Below are 6,334 nucleotides of genomic sequence, written 5' to 3'. Positions count from 1 at the left end.
GGCTCTATGGCTGGGGCGGATCAGTGCATGCTAAAAATGTATTTTACCTGGTATTGTCGGGTTTCGGGTTCAGGGTCTACCGAAACGAGTGTAAACCCACGAAACATGTTGGGTTGTATAATGTGCCCAGCAACAGCCCCGCGGGGATGAAAAGACGCCCATCCCCGTCCCCTAATAGGGTAAAATTCTGTGGGGACGCGAGTTTTGGGACCCCATTGCCATCTTGAGGTAGAGAGAAGGGCGAACGATGAAGCGGGAAGGGGCCGGAGACACAGCGGGGCACATGAAGAGGAGGGCGGTGGTAGATACATGGGGGCACGACGAGGATTGCGATCGCCGTCGTTGGCTACCATGATTTTGCAGTCGCCGATGCTGCCGCCGCGGGGGGGTGGTATTGAAGACACGAGGAATGCCTAAATCACAGTGTGATTTTTCGAGTTTTGCTATCTCAGACATTTTTTCCTAAAGGGATATTTTTTGCCAAGGGGCTATGTGTAAAATTGCTTTCGCGGGCGGCGCTCTGATAACCCACAAGTATAGGGGATCAATTGTAGCGTCTTTCGATAAGTAAGAGTGTCGAACCCAACGAGGAGCTAAAGGTAGAACAAATATTCCCTCAAGTTCTATCGACCACCGATACAACTCTACGCACGCTTTACATTCGCTTTACCTAGAACAAGTATGAAACTAGAAGTACTTTGTAGGTGTTGTTGGATAGGTTTGCAAGATAATAAAGATCGCGTAAATAAAATCTAGGGGCTGTTTAGATAAAGACACGACTAAATTAGTTTTAGTAGAGAGCTTTTTGTCACGAGAAAGTTATTTGTCCCTAGGCAATCGATAACTAGACCGGTAATAATTATTGCAATTTTATTTGAGGGAGAGGCATAAGCTAACATACTTTCTCTTCTTGGATCATATGCACTTATGATTGGAACTCTAGCAAGAATCCGCAACTACTAAAGATCATTAAGGTAAAACCCAACCATAGCATTAAAGTATCAAGTCCTCTTTATTCCCATACACCATGACCCACTTATCCGTGTTTGTGTTTCAGTCACTCACACAAGGCGGACAATAAGCAAACCATGAACATATTGCAAACCCTACAGCGGGGATCCCTCACGCTCGCGCGACATAGAGAGCACCATAGGACAGCACCAATAATAAAACATGCAACTCAAACTAATCACGATCATCAATTAACCCATAGGACAAAACGGATCTACTCAACATCATAGGATAGCCATACATCATTGGGAAATAATATATAGCATTGAGCACCATGTTTAAGTAGAGATTACAGCGGGTAAAAGAGGGGTTACACCGCTGCATAGAGGGGGGAAGAGTTGGTGATGAGGGCGGTGAAGTTGTTGGTGTAGATTGCGGTGATGATGATGGCCCCGGCGGCACTCCGGTGCCACCGGAAGCGAGGGGGAGAGAGCCCCCCTCCTTCTTCTTCTTCTTCCTTGACCTTCTCCCTAGATGGGAGAAGGGTTTCCCCTCTGGTCCATGGTCTCCATGGCGTGGGAGGGGCGAGAGCCCCTCCGAGATTGGATCTGTCTCTCTGTCTCTCTCTGTTTCTGTGATCCCGATTCTGCCCTTTCACCGTTTCTTTTATAACCGGAGATCCGTAACTCCGATCGGATTGAAATTTGAACACGATTTTTATCTGGATATTGGCTTTCTTGCGGCGAAAGAAGGGCTCCAACCGCCTTACGGGCTGTCCACGAGGGTCAGGGGCACGCCTGCCCCCCTGGGGCACGCCCCCCTGCCTCGTGGCCCCCTCGGGCATTGTCTCGCGTTGTTTCCACTTCCCAAAAATCAGATATATTCCAAAAAAAATCTCCGTCAGTTTTTATTTTGTTTGGACTCCGTTTTATATGGATTTTCTGCGAAACAAAAAACATGCAACAAACAGGAACTGGCACTGGGCACTGGATTAATATGTTAGTCCCAAAAATAGTATAAAAAGTTGCCAAAAGTATATGAAAGTTGTATAATATTGGCATGGAACAATCAAAAATTATAGATACGACGGAGACGTATCAGCATCCCCAAGCTTAACTCCTGCTCGTCCTCGAGTAGGTAAATGATAAAAAAGATAATTCTTGATGTGGAATGCTACCTAGCATAATCTTGATCACGTAATCTAATCATGGCATGAATATTAAGACACGAGTGATTCAAAGAAATGGTCTATCTTTTGACATTAAAACAACAATACTTCAAGCATACTAATAAAGCAATCATGTCTTTTCAAAATAACATGGCCAAAGAAAGTTATCCCTACAAAATCATATGGTCTGGCTATGCTCCATCTTCACCACACAAAAAATATTCAAATCATGCACAACCCCGATGACAAGCCAAGCAATTGTTTCATACTTTTGATGTTCTCAAACCTTTTCAACTTTCACGCAATACATGAGCGTGAGCCATGGACATAGCACTATAGGTGGAATAGAATATGATGGCGGAGGTTGTGTGGAGAAGACAAAAAAGGAAGAAAGTCCCACACCGACGCGGCTAATCAATGGGCTATGGAGATGCCCATCAATTGATGTCAATGTGAGGAGTAGGGATTGCCATGCAACAGATGCAGTAAGAGCTATAAGTGTATGAAAGCTCAAACTGGAAACTAAGTGGGTGTGCATCCAACTTGCTTGCTCATGAAGACCTCGGGCATTTGAGGAAGCCCATCATCGGAATATACAAGCCAAGTTTAATGAAAATTCCCACTAGTATATGAAAGTGATAACTCAAGAGACTCTCTATATGAAGAACATGGTGCTACTCTGAAGCACAAGTGTGGTAAAAGGATAGTAACATTGTCCCTTCTCTCTTTTCTCTCATTTTTTAATTTTTTCTTTTTTTGGTGGGCTTCTTTGGCCTCTTTTTTTATTTGGGCTTCTTTGGCCTCTTTTATTTTGATAACCTCACCTGGGACAATGTTCTAATAATGATGATCATCACACTTTTATTTACTTACGACTCAATACTAGAACAAAGATATGACTCTATATGAATGCCTCCGGCGGTGTACCGGGATGTGCAATGATCTAGTGTAGCAAAGATATAAAAACGGACAAGCCATGAAAATGTCATGCTAGCTATCTTACGATCATGCAAAGCAATATGACAATGAATGCTCAAGTCATGTATATGATGATGATGGAAGTTGCATGGCAATATATCTCGGAATGACTATGGAAATGCCATGATAGGTAGGTATGGTGGCTGTTTTGAGGAAGATATAAGGAGGCTTATGTGTGGCAGAGCGTATCATATCACGGGGTTTGGATGCACCGGCGAAGTTTGCACCAACTCTCGAGGTGAGAAAGGGCAATGCATGGTACCGAAGAGGCTAGCAATGATGGAAGTGTGAGGGTGCGTATAATCCATGGACTCAACATTAATAATAAAGAACTCACATACTTATTGCAAAAATCTATTAGTCATCAAAACAAAGTACTACACGCATGCTCCTAGGGGATAGATTGGTAGTAAAAGACCATCGCTCGTCCCCGACCGCCACCCATAAGGAAGACAATCAATAAATACCTCATGCTCCAACTTCATCACATAACGGTTCACCATATGTGCATGCTACGGGAATCACAAACTTCAACACAAGTATTTCTACAATCCACAACTACCCACTAGCATGACTCTAATATCACCATCTTTATATCGCAAAACTATTGCAAGGAATCAAACATATCATATTCAGTGATCTACAAGTTTTATGTAGGATTTTATGACTAACCATGTGAATGACCAATTCATGTCATCTCTCTAAATAGATATAAGTGAAGCAAGAGAGTTCAATTCTTTCTACAAAAGATATGCCCAAGCTCTAACAAATATAAGTGAAGCAAAAGAGCATTCTACAAATGGCGGTTTTCTATGTGAAGAGAGACAGGCAATCCAAACTTCAAATGATATAAGTGAAGCACATGAAGCATTCTATAAAGCCATACTCAAAAGATACAAGTGAAGTGCAAAGAGCATTCTATAAATCAACCAAGTACTATCTCATACCAGCATGGTGCATAAAAGAAAAATGAAAACTAAATGCAAAAGACGCTCCAAGATTTGCACATATCGCATGAACGAAACGAATCCGAAAACATACCGATACTTGTTGAAGAAAGGTGGGATGCCTTCCGGGGTATCCCCAAGCTGAGACGCTTGAGTCTCCTTGAATATTTACTTGGGGTGCCTTGGGCATCCCCAAGATTGAGCTCTTGTCTCTCCTCCTTCTCCTCATATCGAGACCTCCTCGATCTTCGAACACTTCATCCACACAAAACTCAACAGAAAGCTCGGTAAGATCCGTTAGTATAATAAAGCAAATCACTACTCTAAGTACTGTTGCAAACCAATTCATATTTTTTTTGCATTTTAGCTACTGTAATATAACTTTTCCATGGCTTAATCCACTGATAGAAATCGATAGTTTCATCAATACAAGCAAACTATGCATCAAAAACAGAATCTGTCTTAAACAGGACAGTCTGTAGTAATTTGAACATTCACCATACCTCTGGTACTCCAAAAATTCTGCCAAAATTAGGAAAAATAGACAATTTGTATAGAAAGACATTGCAAAAAGTTTTAGAACCGTTTGACGTTCCAGTAAAAAAAAAAGTAAAATCGCGCACTAAAGCCAAAGTTTCTGTTCTGCACCGCACAAACCAACAAGCAATGTAAACATCCTAAAGGCAAATCTTGGCCCATTATTTTTATAATACAATGGAATTGTATAAGGGGATAATTATTTTTGTTGAAAAGTTTCTGTAATCAAGATTCACAAAGTTTCCGTGAGCATGAACAAAGTTCAAGGAGCTCCCCCACTTCAACAATGCTTGTCTCTCTCACTTTCACTTTCCTTTTTGAAAAAGTTTTGGGTTCCCCTCTTTATTTTTTTGTTTTTAAACTATATAAAAGCCAGAAATAAATGACTCGCTAAAACTTCCGGGTTGTCTCCCTGGCAGCGCTTTCTTTAAAGCCATTAAGCTAGGCATATAGTGCTCAAGTAATGGATCCACCCGGATCCCAAGGTATATCAAAGCCAATTTTAATTAACAATGATTTGTGATTTAGTAGTGAGCACAAAGTAACATATATCATGCAACAACGAAGTCTAACTCTCTTCCTATGCATCGGCATGTCATAAAAGAACAATTCATGCACATCAAGTAAAGGCCAATACATAGCATAAGCAGTTTCTTGCAATTTTATCGTATTAGAAACATGGAGAGGCGGAGATGTAGTCCCTCTCTCATAATAATTGCAAGTGGGAGCACCAAGCACATGCATATTATATTCATCAAAATCATCATGTGTGACGGTAAAAGGCAACCCATCAATATAATCCTTAATAAGGGAAAACTTCTCCGATATAGTGTAGTCGGGAGAATTCAAAAAGATAATAGGACTATCATGCGTGGGTGCAATAGCAACAATTTCATGTTTAACATAAGTAACTATAGCAATTTCATCTCCATAAGCATAATTCATATTGATCTTGGCCACAAGCATAGCAAGCATCATCAAAAAGGGATATTTCAAAAGAATCAACGGGATCATAACAATCATCATACCATTCATCCTTCGGTAAGCACGAAGGGAAATTAAACAATGTATGAGTTGAAGAGTTACTCTCATTAGAAGGTGGGCACGGGTGATCAATCTGCTCTTCCTCCTTTTGTTCTTCGCTCTCCTCCTCATCATTTTCATCCAATGAGCTCACAATGTCATTAATATATTCTTCCATAGACTCCTGCAAAATATTAGTCTCTTCTTGGACAGCGGAGACTCTCTCAATAAAATCATCAATATTGGAATTGAATTCATAATTCTCATAGCAATATTTAAGTATAGCAAAATTTTCAGGTCTATAAACTGAATCTTCAAACTCTTTAAACAAAGATTCAATTTCATAAGCACCCATAAAAGCAACGAACTCTTCTATTTGTTCCACATCATAGTAATCATATATACCGTTAGCATAAGAAGCTAAGGTTTCATTATCATTAAATTCACATGAAAAGGGAAGGTGTGGAGCCTTCATCCTAGAGCAACAAGTATAATCATATCTCAAGCATAGTTGCCGAGCATACCAATGCAACATATAAATTTGATCCCATAATAGTTTCCCTTTTTGAGTCAAGCGATAATCCCTAAAGTATTCACGTTGATCCAACGTGTCTCCCATTACAAAGTTGAATGAGGTTTTCTCAGGATTATCAAAGTAGTACATAATATCTTTCACATAATGAGCATCGAGGGTTTTAGGAGGTTCCCCATCTCCATGAGTAGCAAGTAT

The sequence above is a fragment of the Aegilops tauschii genome, chromosome 5 (assembly GCF_002575655.3).
Source record: "Aegilops tauschii subsp. strangulata cultivar AL8/78 chromosome 5, Aet v6.0, whole genome shotgun sequence".
In the NCBI taxonomy this organism is placed as follows: Eukaryota; Viridiplantae; Streptophyta; class Magnoliopsida; order Poales; family Poaceae; genus Aegilops; species Aegilops tauschii.
The sequence above is the reverse complement of the archived record's forward strand: the minus strand, read 5'-3'. Positions refer to the sequence as shown.